We start from the raw sequence: 17,782 nt of genomic DNA, 5'->3' as shown, positions 1-17,782 counted from the left end.
AAAAAGTCTATAACAATGGCAATTTTGGTCACATTGAGGCTTTAAAAAGAAGTTATTCAACATGAGGTACATTCCAAATGACATTTTGAATACATTTTTGTACAGTCCAAAAAATCAATTTTCTGATGAAAAACGATGACCCGTGACCTGTCGAAATTTCTCCAGATGGTCAGAAATGGAAATTTTTTAATGTTTAATTTTTTGACTGCAAATTACTATTCCGTGTAAATTATCACTTTTGGAGCAAAAGTAAGTGTGCTTAGAGTCACTTTAATGCCTGAAATTAGTCGAAATAGAAGCTTCTGAATAGGAGAAAAAGTCTGTAATAATGGCAATTTTGGTCACATTGAGGCTTTAAAAATTAGTTATTAAACATGAGGCACATTCCAAATGATATTTTGAGTCAATTTTTCTACAGTCCAAAAAATCAATTTTCTGATGAAAAACGATGACCCGTGACCTGTCGAAATTTCTCCAGATTGTCAGAAATGAAAATTTTTTAATGTTTAATTTTTTGACTGCAAATGACTATTCCGTGTAAATTATCAATTTTGGAACAAAAAAAGTGTGTTTAGAGTCACTTTAATGCCTGAAATTGGTCGAAATAGAAGCTTCTGAATAGGAGAAAAGGTCTATAATAATGGCAATTTTGGTCACATTGAGGCTTTAAAAAGAAGTTATTCAACATGAGGCACATTCCATATGACATTTTGAATCAATTTTTCTACAGTCCAAAAAATCAATTTTCTGATGAAAAAAGATGACCGTGAACTGTCGAAATTTCTCCAGATGGTCAGAAATGGAAATTTTTCAATGTTTAATTTTTTGACTGAAAATGACTATTCCATGTAAATAATCACTTTTGGAACAAAAATAAGTGTGTTTAAGTCACTTTAATGCCTGAAATTGGTCAAAATAGAAGCTTCTGAATAGAGAAAAAGTCTGTAATAATGGCAATTTTGGTCACATTGAGGCTTTAAAAAGTAGTTATTCAACATGAGGCACATTCCAAATGACATTTTTAATCAATTTTTATACAGTCCAAAAAAATCAATTTTCTGATGAAAAACGATGACCCGTGACCTGTCGAAATTTCTCCAGATTGTCAGAAATGGAAATTTTTTAATGTTTAATTTTTTGACTGCAAATGACTATTCCATGTAAATTATCACTTTTGGAACACAAATAAGTGTGTTTAGAGTTACTTTAATGCCAGAAATTGGTCGAAATAGAAGCTTCTGAATAGGAGAAAAAGTCTGTAATAATGGCAATTTTGGTCACATTGAGGCTTTAAAAAGAAGTTATTCAACATGAGGCACATTCCAAATGACATTTTCAATCAATTTTTCTACAGTCCAAAAAATCAATTTTCTGATGAAAAACGATGACCCGTGACCTGTCGAAATTTCTCCAGATTGTCAGAAATGAAAATTTTTTAATGTTTAATTTTTTGACTGCAAATGACTATTCCGTGTAAATTATCAATTTTGGAACAAAAAAAAGTGTGTTTAGAGTCACTTTAATGCCTGAAATTGGTCGAAATAGAAGCTTCTGAATAGGACAAAAGGTCTATAATAATGGCAATTTTGGTCACATTGAGGCTTTAAAAAGAAGTTATTCAACATGAGGCACATTCCATATGACATTTTGAATCAATTTTTCTACAGTCCAAAAAATCAATTTTCTGATGAAAAAAGATGACCGTGAACTGTCGAAATTTCTCCAGATGGTCAGAAATGGAAATTTTTCAATGTTTAATTTTTTGACTGAAAATGACTATTCCATGTAAATAATCACTTTTGGAACAAAAATAAGTGTGTTTAAGTCACTTTAATGCCTGAAATTGGTCAAAATAGAAGCTTCTGAATAGGAGAAAAAGTCTGTAATAATGGCAATTTTGGTCACATTGAGGCTTTAAAAAGTAGTTATTCAACATGAGGCACATTCCAAATGACATTTTGAATCAATTTTTATACAGTCCAAAAAAATCAATTTTCTGATGAAAAACGATGACCCGTGACCTGTCGAAATTTCTCCAGATTGTCAGAAATGTAAATTTTTTAATGTTTAATTTTTTGACTGCAAATGACTATTCCATGTAAATTATCACTTTTGGAACACAAATAAGTGTGTTTAGAGTTACTTTAATGCCAGAAATTGGTCGAAATAGAAGCTTCTGAATAGGAGAAAAAGTCTATAATAATGGCAATTTTGGTCACATTGAGGCTTTAAAAAGAAGTTATTCAACATGAGGTACATTCCAAATGACATTTTGAATACATTTTTGTACAGTCCAAAAAATCCATTTTCTGATGAAAAACGATGACCCGTGACCTGTCGAAATTTCTCCAGATCGTCAGAAATGGAAATTTTTTAATGTTTAATTTTTTGACTGTAAATGACTATTCCATGTAAATTATCACTTTTGGAACAAAAGTAAGTGTGCTTAGAGTCACTTTAATGCCTGAAATTGGTCGAAATAGAAGCTTCAGAATAGGAGAAAAAGTCTGTAATAATGGCAATTTTGGTCACATTGAGGCTTTAAAAATTAGTTATTCAACATGAGGCACAATGCAAATGATATTTTGAGTCAATTTTTCTACAGTCCAAAAATCAATTTTCTGATGAAAAACGATGACCCGTGACCTGTCAAAATTTCTCCAGATGGTCAGAAATGGAAATTTTTAAATGTTTAATTTTTTGACTGAAAATGACTATTCCATGTAAATAATCACTTTTGGAACAAAAATAAGTGTGTTTAAGTCACTTTAATGCCTGAAATTGGTTGAAATAGAAGCTTCTGAATAGGAGAAAAAGTCTATAAGAATGGCAATTTTGGTCACATTGAGGCTTTAAAAAGAACTTATTCAACATGAGGCACATTCCAAATGACATTTTGAATCAATTTTTCTACAGTCCAAAAAATCAATTTTCTGATGAAAAACGATGACCCGTGACCTGTCGAAATTTCTCCAGATCGTCAGAAATGGAAATTTTTTAATGTTTAATTTTTTGACTGCAAATGACTATTCCGTGTAAATTATCACTTTTGGAGCAAAAGTAAGTGTGCTTAGAGTCACTTTAATGCCTGAAATTAGTCGAAATAGAAGCTTCTGAATAGGAGAAAAAGTCTGTAATAATGGCAATTTTGGTCACATTGAGGCTTTAAAAATTAGTTATTCAACATGAGGCACATTCCAAATGACATTTCGAATCAATTTTTCTACAGTCCAAAAAATCAATTTTCTGATAAAAACGATGACCCGTGACCTGTCGAAATTTCTCCAGATGGTCAGCAATGTAAATTTTTTAATGTTTAATTTTTTGACTGCAAATGCCTATTCCATGTAAATTATCACTTTTGGAACAAAAATAAGTGTGTTTAGAGTCACTAATGCCTGAAATTTGTCAAAAATGAAGCTTCTGAATATGAGAATAAGTCTGTAATAATGGCAATTTTTGTCACATTGAGGCTTTAAAAAGTAGTTATTCAACATGAGGCACATTCCAAATGACATTTTCAATCAATTTTTCTACAGTCCAAAAAATCAATTTTCTGATGAAAAACGATGACCCGTGACCTGTCGAAATTTCTCCAGATGGTCAGAAATGGAAATTTTTTAATGTTTAATTTTTTGACTGCAAATGACTATTCCGTGTAAGTTATCACTTTTGGAACAAAAATAAGTGAGTTTAGAGTCACTTTAATGCCTGAAATTGGTCGAAATAGAAGCTTCTGAATAGGAGAAAAAGTCTGTAATAATGGCAATTTTGGTCACATTGAGGCTTTAAAAAGAAGTTATTCAACATGAGGCACATTCCAAATGACATTTTGAATCAATTTTTCTACAGTCCAAAAAATCAATTTTCTGATGAAAAACGATGACCCGTGACCTGTCGAAATTTCTCCAGATCGTCAGAAATGGAAATTTTTTAATGTTTAATTTTTTGACTGCAAATGACTATTCCATGTAAATTATCACTTTTGGAACACAAATAAGTGTGTTTAGAGTTACTTTAATGCCAGAAATTGGTCGAAATAGAAGCTTCTGAATAGGAGAAAAAGTCTCTAATAATGGCAATTTTGGTCACATTGAGGCTTAAAAAGTAGTTATTCAACATGAGGCACATTCCAAATGACATTTTGAATCAATTTTTCTACAATCCAAAAAATCAAATTTCTGATGAAAAACGATGACCCGTGACCTGTCGAAATTTCTCCAGATTGTCAGAAATGAAAATTTTTTAATGTTTAATTTTTTGACTGCAAATGACTATTCCGTGTAAATTATCAATTTTGGAACAAAAAAAAGTGTGTTTAGAGTCACTTTAATGCCTGAAATTGGTCGAAATAGAAGCTTCTGAATAGGAGAAAAGGTCTATAATAATGGCAATTTTGGTCACATTGAGGCTTTAAAAAGAAGTTATTCAACATGAGGCACATTCCATATGACATTTTGAATCAATTTTTCTACAGTCCAAAAAATCAATTTTCTGATGAAAAAAGATGACCGTGAACTGTCGAAATTTCTCCAGATGGTCAGAAATGGAAATTTTTCAATGTTTAATTTTTTGACTGAAAATGACTATTCCATGTAAATAATCACTTTTGGAACAAAAATAAGTGTGTTTAAGTCACTTTAATGCCTGAAATTGGTCAAAATAGAAGCTTCTGAATAGAGAAAAAGTCTGTAATAATGGCAATTTTGGTCACATTGAGGCTTTAAAAAGTAGTTATTCAACATGAGGCACATTCCAAATGACATTTTTAATCAATTTTTATACAGTCCAAAAAAATCAATTTTCTGATGAAAAACGATGACCCGTGACCTGTCGAAATTTCTCCAGATTGTCAGAAATGGAAATTTTTTAATGTTTAATTTTTTGACTGCAAATGACTATTCCATGTAAATTATCACTTTTGGAACACAAATAAGTGTGTTTAGAGTTACTTTAATGCCAGAAATTGGTCGAAATAGAAGCTTCTGAATAGGAGACAAAGTCTATAATAATGGCAATTTTGGTCACATTGAGGCTTTAAAAAGAAGTTATTCAACATGAGGCACATTCCAAATGACATTTTGAATAAATTTTTGTACAGTCCAAAAAAATCCATTTTCTGATGAAAAACGATGACCCGTGACCTGTCGAAATTTCTCCAGATCGTCAGAAATGGAAATTTTTTAATGTTTAATTTTTTGACTGTAAATGACTATTCCATGTAAATTATCACTTTTGGAACAAAAGTAAGTGTGCTTAGAGTCACTTTAATGCCTGAAATTGGTCGAAATAGAAGCTTCTGAATAGGAGAAAAAGTCTGTAATAATGGCAATTTTGGTCACATTGAGGCTTTAAAAATTAGTTATTCAACATGAGGCACAATCCAAATGATATTTTGAGTCAATTTTTCTACAGTCCAAAAATCAATTTTCTGATGAAAAACGATGACCCGTGACCTGTCAAAATTTCTCCAGATGGTCAGAAATGGAAATTTTTAAATGTTTAATTTTTTGACTGAAAATGACTATTCCATGTAAATAATCACTTTTGGAACAAAAATAAGTGTGTTTAAGTCACTTTAATGCCTGAAATTGGTTGAAATAGAAGCTTCTGAATAGGAGAAAAAGTCTGTAATAATGGCAATTTTGGTCACATTGAGGCTTTAAAAATTAGTTATTCAACATGAGGCACAATGCAAATGATATTTTGAGTCAATTTTTCTACAGTCCAAAAATCAATTTTCTGATGAAAAACGATGACCCGTGACCTGTCAAAATTTCTCCAGATGGTCAGAAATGGAAATTTTTCAATGTTTAATTTTTTGACTGAAAATGACTATTCCATGTAAATAATCACTTTTGGAACAAAAATAAGTGTGTTTAAGTCACTTTAATGCCTGAAATTGGTTGAAATAGAAGCTTCTGAATAGGAGAAAAAGTCTATAAGAATGGCAATTTTGGTCACATTGAGGCTTTAAAAAGAACTTATTCAACATGAGGCACATTCCAAATGACATTTTGAATCAATTTTTCTACAGTCCAAAAAATCAATTTTCTGATGAAAAACGATGACCCGTGACCTGTCGAAATTTCTCCAGATCGTCAGAAATGGAAATTTTTTAATGTTTAATTTTTTGACTGCAAATGACTATTCCGTGTAAATTATCACTTTTGGAGCAAAAGTAAGTGTGCTTAGAGTCACTTTAATGCCTGAAATTAGTCGAAATAGAAGCTTCTGAATAGGAGAAAAAGTCTGTAATAATGGCAATTTTGGTCACATTGAGGCTTTAAAAATTAGTTATTAAACATGAGGCACATTCCAAATGATATTTTGAGTCAATTTTTCTACAGTCCAAAAAATCAATTTTCTGATGAAAAACGATGACCCGTGACCTGTCGAAATTTCTCCAGATGGTCAGAAATGGAAATTTTTTCAATGTTTAAGTTTTTTGACTGAAAATGACTATTCCATGTAAATAATCACTTTTGGAACAAAAATAAGTGTGTTTAAGTCACTTTAATGACTGAAATTGGTCGAAATAGAAGCTTCTGAATAGGAGAAAAAGTCTCTAATAATGGCAATTTTGGTCACATTGAGGCTTAAAAAGTAGTTATTCAACATGAGGCACATTCCAAATGACATTTTGAATCAATTTTTCTACAATCCAAAAAATCAAATTTCTGATGAAAAACGATGACCCGTGACCTGTCGAAATTTCTCCAGATTGTCAGAAATGAAAATTTTTTAATGTTTAATTTTTTGACTGCAAATGACTATTCCGTGTAAATTATCAATTTTGGAACAAAAAAAAGTGTGTTTAGAGTCACTTTAATGCCTGAAATTGGTCGAAATAGAAGCTTCTGAATAGGAGAAAAGGTCTATAATAATGGCAATTTTGGTCACATTGAGGCTTTAAAAAGAAGTTATTCAACATGAGGCACATTCCATATGACATTTTGAATCAATTTTTCTACAGTCCAAAAAATCAATTTTCTGATGAAAAAAGATGACCGTGAACTGTCGAAATTTCTCCAGATGGTCAGAAATGGACATTTTTCAATGTTTAATTTTTTGACTGAAAATGACTATTCCATGTAAATAATCACTTTTGGAACAAAAATAAGTGTGTTTAAGTCACTTTAATGCCTGAAATTGGTCAAAATAGAAGCTTCTGAATAGAGAAAAAGTCTGTAATAATGGCAATTTTGGTCACATTGAGGCTTTAAAAAGTAGTTATTCAACATGAGGCACATTCCAAATGACATTTTTAATCAATTTTTATACAGTCCAAAAAAATCAATTTTCTGATGAAAAACGATGACCCGTGACCTGTCGAAATTTCTCCAGATTGTCAGAAATGGAAATTTTTTAATGTTTAATTTTTTGACTGCAAATGACTATTCCATGTAAATTATCACTTTTGGAACACAAATAAGTGTGTTTAGAGTTACTTTAATGCCAGAAATTGGTCGAAATAGAAGCTTCTGAATAGGAGACAAAGTCTATAATAATGGCAATTTTGGTCACATTGAGGCTTTAAAAAGAAGTTATTCAACATGAGGCACATTCCAAATGACATTTTGAATACATTTTTGTACAGTCCAAAAAATCCATTTTCTGATGAAAAACGATGACCCGTGACCTGTCGAAATTTCTCCAGATCGTCAGAAATGGAAATTTTTTAATGTTTAATTTTTTGACTGTAAATGACTATTCCATGTAAATTATCACTTTTGGAACAAAAGTAAGTGTGCTTAGAGTCACTTTAATGCCTGAAATTGGTCGAAATAGAAGCTTCTGAATAGGAGAAAAAGTCTGTAATAATGGCAATTTTGGTCACATTGAGGCTTTAAAAATTAGTTATTCAACATGAGGCACAATCCAAATGATATTTTGAGTCAATTTTTCTACAGTCCAAAAATCAATTTTCTGATGAAAAACGATGACCCGTGACCTGTCAAAATTTCTCCAGATGGTCAGAAATGGAAATTTTTAAATGTTTAATTTTTTGACTGAAAATGACTATTCCATGTAAATAATCACTTTTGGAACAAAAATAAGTGTGTTTAAGTCACTTTAATGCCTGAAATTGGTTGAAATAGAAGCTTCTGAATAGGAGAAAAAGTCTGTAATAATGGCAATTTTGGTCACATTGAGGCTTTAAAAATTAGTTATTCAACATGAGGCACATTCCAAATGACATTTCGAATCAATTTTTCTACAGTCCAAAAAATCAATTTTCTGATAAAAACGATGACCCGTGACCTGTCGAAATTTCTCCAGATGGTCAGCAATGTAAATTTTTTAATGTTTAACTTTTTGACTGCAAATGCCTATTCCATGTAAATTATCACTTTTGGAACAAAAATAAGTGTGTTTAGAGTCACTAATGCCTGAAATTTGTCAAAAATGAAGCTTCTGAATATGAGAATAAGTCTGTAATAATGGCAATTTTTGTCACATTGAGGCTTTAAAAAGTAGTTATTCAACATGAGGCACATTCCAAATGACATTTTCAATCAATTTTTCTACAGTCCAAAAAATCAATTTTCTGATGAAAAACGATGACCCGTGACCTGTCGAAATTTCTCCAGATGGTCAGAAATGGAAATTTTTTAATGTTTAATTTTTTGACTGCAAATGACTATTCCGTGTAAGTTATCACTTTTGGAACAAAAATAAGTGAGTTTAGAGTCACTTTAATGCCTGAAATTGGTCGAAATAGAAGCTTCTGAATAGGAGAAAAAGTCTGTAATAATGGCAATTTTGGTCACATTGAGGCTTTAAAAAGAAGTTATTCAACATGAGGCACATTCCAAATGACATTTTGAATCAATTTTTCTACAGTCCAAAAAATCAATTTTCTGATGAAAAACGATGACCCGTGACCTGTCGAAATTTCTCCAGATCGTCAGAAATGGAAATTTTTTAATGTTTAATTTTTTGACTGTAAATGACTATTCCATGTAAATTATCACTTTTGGAACAAAAATAAGTGTGTTTAGAGTCACTTTAATGCCTGAAATTGGTCGAAATAGAAGCTTCTGAATAGGAGAAAAAGTCTGTAATAATGGCAATTTTGGTCACATTGAGGCTTTAAAAAGTAGTTATTCAACATGAGGCACATTCCAAATGACATTTTCAATCAATTTTTCTACAGTCCAAAAAATCAATTTTCTGATGAAAAACGATGACCCGTGACCTGTCGAAATTTCTCCAGATGGTCAGAAATGGAAATTTTTTAATGTTTAATTTTTTGACTGCAAATGACTATTCCATGTAAATTATCACTTTTGGAACACAAATAAGTGTGTTTAGAGTTACTTTAATGCCAGAAATTGGTCGAAATAGAAGCTTCTGAATAGGAGAAAAAGTCTATAATAATGGCAATTTTGGTCACATTGAGGCTTTAAAAAGAAGTTATTCAACATGAGGTACATTCCAAATGACATTTTGAATACATTTTTGTACAGTCCAAAAAATCCATTTTCTGATGAAAAACGATGACCCGTGACCTGTCGAAATTTCTCCAGATCGTCAGAAATGGAAATTTTTTAATGTTTAATTTTTTGACTGCAAATGACTATTCCGTGTAAATTATCACTTTTGGAGCAAAAGTAAGTGTGCTTAGAGTCACTTTAATGCCTGAAATTAGTCGAAATAGAAGCTTCTGAATAGGAGAAAAAGTCTGTAATAATGGCAATTTTGGTCACATTGAGGCTTTAAAAATTAGTTATTCAACATGAGGCACATTCCAAATGATATTTTGAGTCAATTTTTCTACAGTCCAAAAAATCAATTTTCTGATGAAAAACGATGACCCGTGACCTGTCGAAATTTCTCCAGATGGTCAGCAATGTAAATTTTTTAATGTTTAATTTTTTGACTGCAAATGACTATTCCGTGTAAATTACCACTTTTGGAGCAAAAGTAAGTGTGCTTAGAGTCACTTTAATGCCTGAAATTAGTCGAAATAGAAGCTTCTGAATAGGAGAAAAAGTCTGTAATAATGGCAATTTTGGTCACATTGAGGCTTTAAAAATTAGTTATTCAACATGAGGCACATTCCAAATGATATTTTGAGTCAATTTTTCTACAGTCCAAAAAATCAATTTTCTGATGAAAAACGATGACCCGTGACCTGTCGAAATTTCTCCAGATGGTCAGAAATGGAAATTTTTCAATGTTTAAGTTTTTTGACTGAAAATGACTATTCCATGAAAATAATCACTTTTGGAACAAAAATAAGTGTGTTTAGAGTCACTTTAATGCCTGAAATTGGTCGAAATAGAAGCTTCTGAATAGGAGAAAAAGTCTATAATAATGGCAATTTTGGTCACATTGAGGCTTTAAAAAGAACTTATTCAACATGAGGCACATTCCAAATGACATTTTGAATCAATTTTTCTACAGTCCAAAAAATCAATTTTCTGATGAAAAACGATGACCCGTGACCTGTCAAAATTTCTCCAGATGGTCAGAAATGGAAATTTTTAAATGTTTAATTTTTTGACTGAAAATGACTATTCCATGTAAATAATCACTTTTGGAACAAAAATAAGTGTGTTTAAGTCACTTTAATGCCTGAAATTGGTTGAAATAGAAGCTTCTGAATAGGAGAAAAAGTCTATAAGAATGGCAATTTTGGTCACAGTGAGGCTTTAAAAAGAACTTATTCAACATGAGGCACATTCCAAATGACATTTCGAATCAATTTTTCTACAGTCCAAAAAATCAATTTTCTGATAAAAACGATGACCCGTGACCTGTCGAAATTTCTCCAGATGGTCAGCAATGTAAATTTTTTAATGTTTAATTTTTTGACTGCAAATGCCTATTCCATGTAAATTATCACTTTTGGAACAAAAATAAGTGTGTTTAGAGTCACTAATGCCTGAAATTTGTCAAAAATGAAGCTTCTGAATATGAGAATAAGTCTGTAATAATGGCAATTTTTGTCACATTGAGGCTTTAAAAAGTAGTTATTCAACATGAGGCACATTCCAAATGACATTTTCAATCAATTTTTCTACAGTCCAAAAAATCAATTTTCTGATGAAAAACGATGACCCGTGACCTGTCGAAATTTCTCCAGATGGTCAGAAATGGAAATTTTTTAATGTTTAATTTTTTGACTGCAAATGACTATTCCGTGTAAGTTATCACTTTTGGAACACAAGTAAGTGTGCTTAGAGTCACTTTAATGCCTGAAATTGGTCGAAATAGAAGCTTCTGAATAGGAGAAAAAGTCTGTAATAATGGCAATTTTGGTCACATTGAGGCTTTAAAAAGAAGTTATTCAACATGAGGCACATTCCAAATGACATTTTGAATCAATTTTTCTACAGTCCAAAAAATCAATTTTCTGATGAAAAACGATGACCCGTGACCTGTCGAAATTTCTCCAGATCGTCAGAAATGGAAATTTTTTAATGTTTAATTTTTTGACTGTAAATGACTATTCCATGTAAATTATCACTTTTGGAACACAAGTAAGTGTGCTTAGAGTCACTTTATTGCCTGAAATTGGTCGAAATAGAAGCTTCTGAATAGGAGAAAAAGTCTGTAATAATGGCAATTTTGGTCACATTGAGGCTTTAAAAATTAGTTATTCAACATGAGGCACAATCCAAATGATATGTTGAGTCAATTTTTCTACAGTCCAAAAAATCAATTTTCTGATGAAAAACGATGACCCGTGACCTGTCGAAATTTCTCCAGATGGTCAGAAATGGACATTTTTTAATGTTTAATTTTTTGACTGCAAATGACTATTCCGTGTAAATTATCACTTTTGGAACAAAAATAAGTGTGCTTAGAGTCACTTTATTAATGCCTGAATATGGTCGAAATAGAAGCTTCTGAATAGGAGAAAAAGTCTGTAATAATGGCAATTTTGGTCACATTGAGGCTTTAAAAAGAAGTTATTCAACATGAGGCACATTCCAAATGACATTTTGAATCAATTTTTCTACAGTCCAAAAAATCAATTTTCTGATGAAAAACGATGACCCGTGACCTGTCGAAATTTCTCCAGATCGTCAGAAATGGAAATTTTTTAATGTTTAATTTTTTGACTGTAAATGACTATTCCATGTAAATTATCACTTTTGGAACACAAGTAAGTGTGCTTAGAGTCACTTTAATGCCTGAAATTGGTCGAAATAGAAGCTTCTGAATAGGAGAAAAAGTCTATAATAATGGCAATTTTGGTCACATTGAGGCTTTAAAAAGTAGTTATTCAACATGAGGCACATTCCAAATGACATTTTGAATCAATTTATCTACAGTCCAAAAAATCAATTTTCTGATGAAAAACGATGACCCGTGACCTGTCGAAATTTCTCCAGATTGTCAGAAATGGAAATTTTTTAATGTTTAATTTTTTGACTGCAAATGACTATTCCGTGTAAATTATCAATTTTGGAACAAAAAAAAGTGTGTTTAGAGTCACTTTAATGCCTGAAATTGGTCGAAATAGAAGCTTCTGAATAGGAGAAAAGGTCTATAATAATGGCAATTTTGGTCACATTGAGGCTTTAAAAAGAAGTTATTCAACATGAGGCACATTCCATATGACATTTTGAATCAATTTTTCTACAGTCCAAAAAATCAATTTTCTGATGAAAAAAGATGACCGTGACCTGTCGAAATTTCTCCAGATGGTCAGAAATGGAAATTTTTCAATGTTTAATTTTTTGACTGAAAATGACTATTCCATGTAAATAATCACTTTTGGAACAAAAATAAGTGTGATTAAGTCACTTTAATGCCTGAAATTGGTCAAAATAGAAGCTTCTGAATAGGAGAAAAAGTCTGTAATAATGGCAATTTTGGTCACATTGAGGCTTTAAAAAGAAGTTATTCAACATGAGGCACATTCCAAATGACATTTTGAATCAATTTTTATACAGTCCAAAAAATCCATTTTCTGATGAAAAACGATGACCCGTGACCTGTCGAAATTTCTCCAGATGGTCAGAAATGTAAATTTTTTAATGTTTAATTTTTTGACTGCAAATAATTATTCCATGTAAATTATCACTTTTGGAACAAAAATAAGTGTGCTTAGAGTCACTTTAATGCCTGAAATTGGTCGAAATAGAAGCTTCTGAATAGGAGAAAAAGTCTATAATAATGGCAATTTTGGTCACATTGAGGCTTTAAAAAGAAGGTATTCAACATGAGGCACATTCCAAATGACATTTTGAATCAATTTTTCTACAGTCCAAAAAATCAATTTTCTGATGAAAAACGATGACCCGTGACCTGTCGAAATTTCTCCAGATCGTCAGAAATGGAAATTTTTTAATGTTTAATTTTTTGACTGTAAATGACTATTCCATGTAAATTATCACTTTTGGAACAAAAGTAAGTGTGCTTAGAGTCACTTTAAAGCCTGAAATTGGTCGAAATAGAAGCTTCTGAATAGGAGAAAAAGTCTGTAATAATGGCAATTTTGGTCACATTGAGGCTTTAAAAATTAGTTATTCAACATGAGGCACAATCCAAATGATATTTTGAGTCAATTTTTCTACAGTCCAAAAAATCAATTTTCTGATGAAAAACGATGACCTGTGACCTGTCGAAATTTCTCCAGATGGTCAGAAATGGAAATTTTTTCAATGTTTAAGTTTTTTGACTGAAAATGACTATTCCATGTAAATAATCACTTTTGGAACAAAAATAAGTGTGTTTAAGTCACTTTAATGACTGAAATTGGTCGAAATAGAAGCTTCTGAATAGGAGAAAAAGTCTGTAATAATGGCAATTTTGGTCACATTGAGGCTTTAAAAAGTAGTTATTCAACATGAGGCACATTCCAAATGACATTTTGAATCAATTTTTCTACAGTCCAAAAAATCAATTTTCTGATGAAAAACGATGACCCGTGACCTGTCGAAATTTCTCCAGATTGTCAGAAATGAAAATTTTTTAATGTTTAATTTTTTGACTGCAAATGACTATTCCATGTAAATTATCAATTTTGGAACAAAAAAAAGTGTGTTTAGAGTCACTTTAATGCCTGAAATTGGTCGAAATAGAAGCTTCTGAATAGGAGAAAAGGTCTATAATAATGGCAATTTTGGTCACATTGAGGCTTTAAAAAGAAGTTATTCAACATGAGGCACATTCCATATGACATTTTGAATCAATTTTTCTACAGTCCAAAAAATCAATTTTCTGATGAAAAAAGATGACTGTGAACTGTCGAAATTTCTCCAGATGGTCAGAAATGGAAATTTTTCAATGTTTAATTTTTTGACTGAAAATGACTATTCCATGTAAATAATCACTTTTGGAACAAACATAAGTGTGTTTAAGTCACTTTAATGCCTGAAATTGGTCAAAATAGAAGCTTCTGAATAGGAGAAAAAGTCTGTAATAATGGCAATTTTGGTCACATTGAGGCTTTAAAAAGTAGTTATTCAACATGAGGCACATTCCAAATGACATTTTGAATCAATTTTTATACAGTCCAAAAAAATCAATTTTCTGATGAAAAACGATGACCCGTGACCTGTCGAAATTTCTCCAGATTGTCAGAAATGGAAATTTTTTAATGTTTAATTTTTTGACTGCAAATGACTATTCCATGTAAATTATCACTTTTGGAACACAAATAAGTGTGTTTAGAGTTACTTTAATGCCAGAAATTGGTCGAAATAGAAGCTTCTGAATAGGAGAAAAAGTCTATAATAATGGCAATTTTGGTCACATTGAGGCTTTAAAAAGAAGTTTTTCAACATGAGGCACAATCCAAATGATATTTTGAGTCAATTTTTCTACAGTCCAAAAATCAATTTTCTGATGAAAAACGATGACCCGTGACCTGTCGAAATTTCTCCAGATGGTCAGAAATGGAAATTTTTAAATGTTTAATTTTTTGACTGAAAATGACTATTCCATGTAAATAATCACTTTTGGAACAAAAATAAGTGTGTTTAAGTCACTTTAATGCCTGAAATTGGTTGAAATAGAAGCTTCTGAATAGGAGGAAAAAGTCTATAAGAATGGCAATTTTGGTCACATTGAGGCTTTAAAAAGAACTTATTCAACATGAGGCACATTCCAAATGACATTTCGAATCAATTTTTCTACAGTCCAAAAAATAAATTTTCTGATGAAAAACGATGACCCGTGACCTGTCGAAATTTCTCCAGATGGTCAGCAATGTAAATTTTTTAATGTTTAATTTTTTGACTGCAAATGACTATTCCATGTAAATTATCACTTTTGGAACAAAAATAAGTGTGTTTAGAGTCACTAATGCCTGAAATTTGTCAAAAATGAAGCTTCTGAATATGAGAATAAGTCTGTAATAATGGCAATTTTGGTCACATTGAGGCTTTAAAAAGAAGTTATTCAACATGAGGCACATTCCAAATGACATTTTGAATACATTTTTGTACAGTCCAAAAAATCAATTTTCTGATGAAAAACGATGACCCGTGACCTGTCGAAATTTCTCCAGATCGTCAGAAATGGAAATTTTTTAATGTTTAATTTTTTGACTGTAAATGACTATTCCATGTAAATTATCACTTTTGGAAGAAAAATAAGTGTGTTTAGAGTCACTTTAATGCCTGAAATTGGTCGAAATAGAAGCTTCTGAATAGGAGAAAAAGTCTGTAATAATGGCAATTTTGGTCACATTGAGGCTTTAAAAAGTAGTTATTCAACATGAGGCACATTCCAAATGACATTTTGAATCAATTTTTCTACAGTCCAAAAAATCAATTTTCTGATGAAAAACGATGACCCGTGACCTGTCGAAATTTCTCCAGATGGTCAGCAATGTAAATTTTTTAATGTTTAACTTTTTGACTGCAAATGCCTATTCCATGTAAATTATCACTTTTGGAACAAAAATAAGTGTGTTTAGAGTCACTAATGCCTGAAATTTGTCAAAAATGAAGCTTCTGAATATGAGAATAAGTCTGTAATAATGGCAATTTTTGTCACATTGAGGCTTTAAAAAGTAGTTATTCAACATGAGGCACATTCCAAATGACATTTTCAATCAATTTTTCTACAGTCCAAAAAATCAATTTTCTGATGAAAAACGATGACCCGTGACCTGTCGAAATTTCTCCAGATGGTCAGAAATGGAAATTTTTTAATGTTTAATTTTTTGACTGCAAATGACTATTCCGTGTAAGTTATCACTTTTGGAACAAAAATAAGTGAGTTTAGAGTCACTTTAATGCCTGAAATTGGTCGAAATAGAAGCTTCTGAATAGGAGAAAAAGTCTGTAATAATGGCAATTTTGGTCACATTGAGGCTTTAAAAAGAAGTTATTCAACATGAGGCACATTCCAAATGACATTTTGAATCAATTTTTCTACAGTCCAAAAAATCAATTTTCTGATGAAAAACGATGACCCGTGACCTGTCGAAATTTCTCCAGATCGTCAGAAATGGAAATTTTTTAATGTTTAATTTTTTGACTGTAAATGACTATTCCATGTAAATTATCACTTTTGGAACAAAAATAAGTGTGTTTAGAGTCACTTTAATGCCTGAAATTGGTCGAAATAGAAGCTTCTGAATAGGAGAAAAAGTCTGTAATAATGGCAATTTTGGTCACATTGAGGCTTTAAAAAGTAGTTATTCAACATGAGGCACATTCCAAATGACATTTTCAATCAATTTTTCTACAGTCCAAAAAATCAATTTTCTGATGAAAAACGATGACCCGTGACCTGTCGAAATTTCTCCAGATGGTCAGAAATGGAAATTTTTTAATGTTTAATTTTTTGACTGCAAATGACTATTCCATGTAAATTATCACTTTTGGAACACAAATAAGTGTGTTTAGAGTTACTTTAATGCCAGAAATTGGTCGAAATAGAAGCTTCTGAATAGGAGAAAAAGTCTATAATAATGGCAATTTTGGTCACATTGAGGCTTTAAAAAGAAGTTATTCAACATGAGGTACATTCCAAATGACATTTTGAATACATTTTTGTACAGTCCAAAAAATCCATTTTCTGATGAAAAACGATGACCCGTGACCTGTCGAAATTTCTCCAGATCGTCAGAAATGGAAATTTTTTAATGTTTAATTTTTTGACTGCAAATGACTATTCCGTGTAAATTATCACTTTTGGAGCAAAAGTAAGTGTGCTTAGAGTCACTTTAATGCCTGAAATTAGTCGAAATAGAAGCTTCTGAATAGGAGAAAAAGTCTGTAATAATGGCAATTTTGGTCACATTGAGGCTTTAAAAATTAGTTATTCAACATGAGGCACATTCCAAATGATATTTTGAGTCAATTTTTCTACAGTCCAAAAAATCAATTTTCTGATGAAAAACGATGACCCGTGACCTGTCGAAATTTCTCCAGATGGTCAGCAATGTAAATTTTTTAATGTTTAATTTTTTGACTGCAAATGACTATTCCGTGTAAATTACCACTTTTGGAGCAAAAGTAAGTGTGCTTAGAGTCACTTTAATGCCTGAAATTAGTCGAAATAGAAGCTTCTGAATAGGAGAAAAAGTCTGTAATAATGGCAATTTTGGTCACATTGAGGCTTTAAAAATTAGTTATTCAACATGAGGCACATTCCAAATGATATTTTGAGTCAATTTTTCTACAGTCCAAAAAATCAATTTTCTGATGAAAAACGATGACCCGTGACCTGTCGAAATTTCTCCAGATGGTCAGAAATGGAAATTTTTCAATGTTTAAGTTTTTTGACTGAAAATGACTATTCCATGAAAATAATCACTTTTGGAACAAAAATAAGTGTGTTTAGAGTCACTTTAATGCCTGAA

This window comes from Triturus cristatus, chromosome 9 (assembly GCF_964204655.1).
Source record: "Triturus cristatus chromosome 9, aTriCri1.1, whole genome shotgun sequence".
NCBI lineage: Eukaryota > Metazoa > Chordata > Amphibia > Caudata > Salamandridae > Triturus > Triturus cristatus.
The sequence above is the reverse complement of the archived record's forward strand: the minus strand, read 5'-3'. Positions refer to the sequence as shown.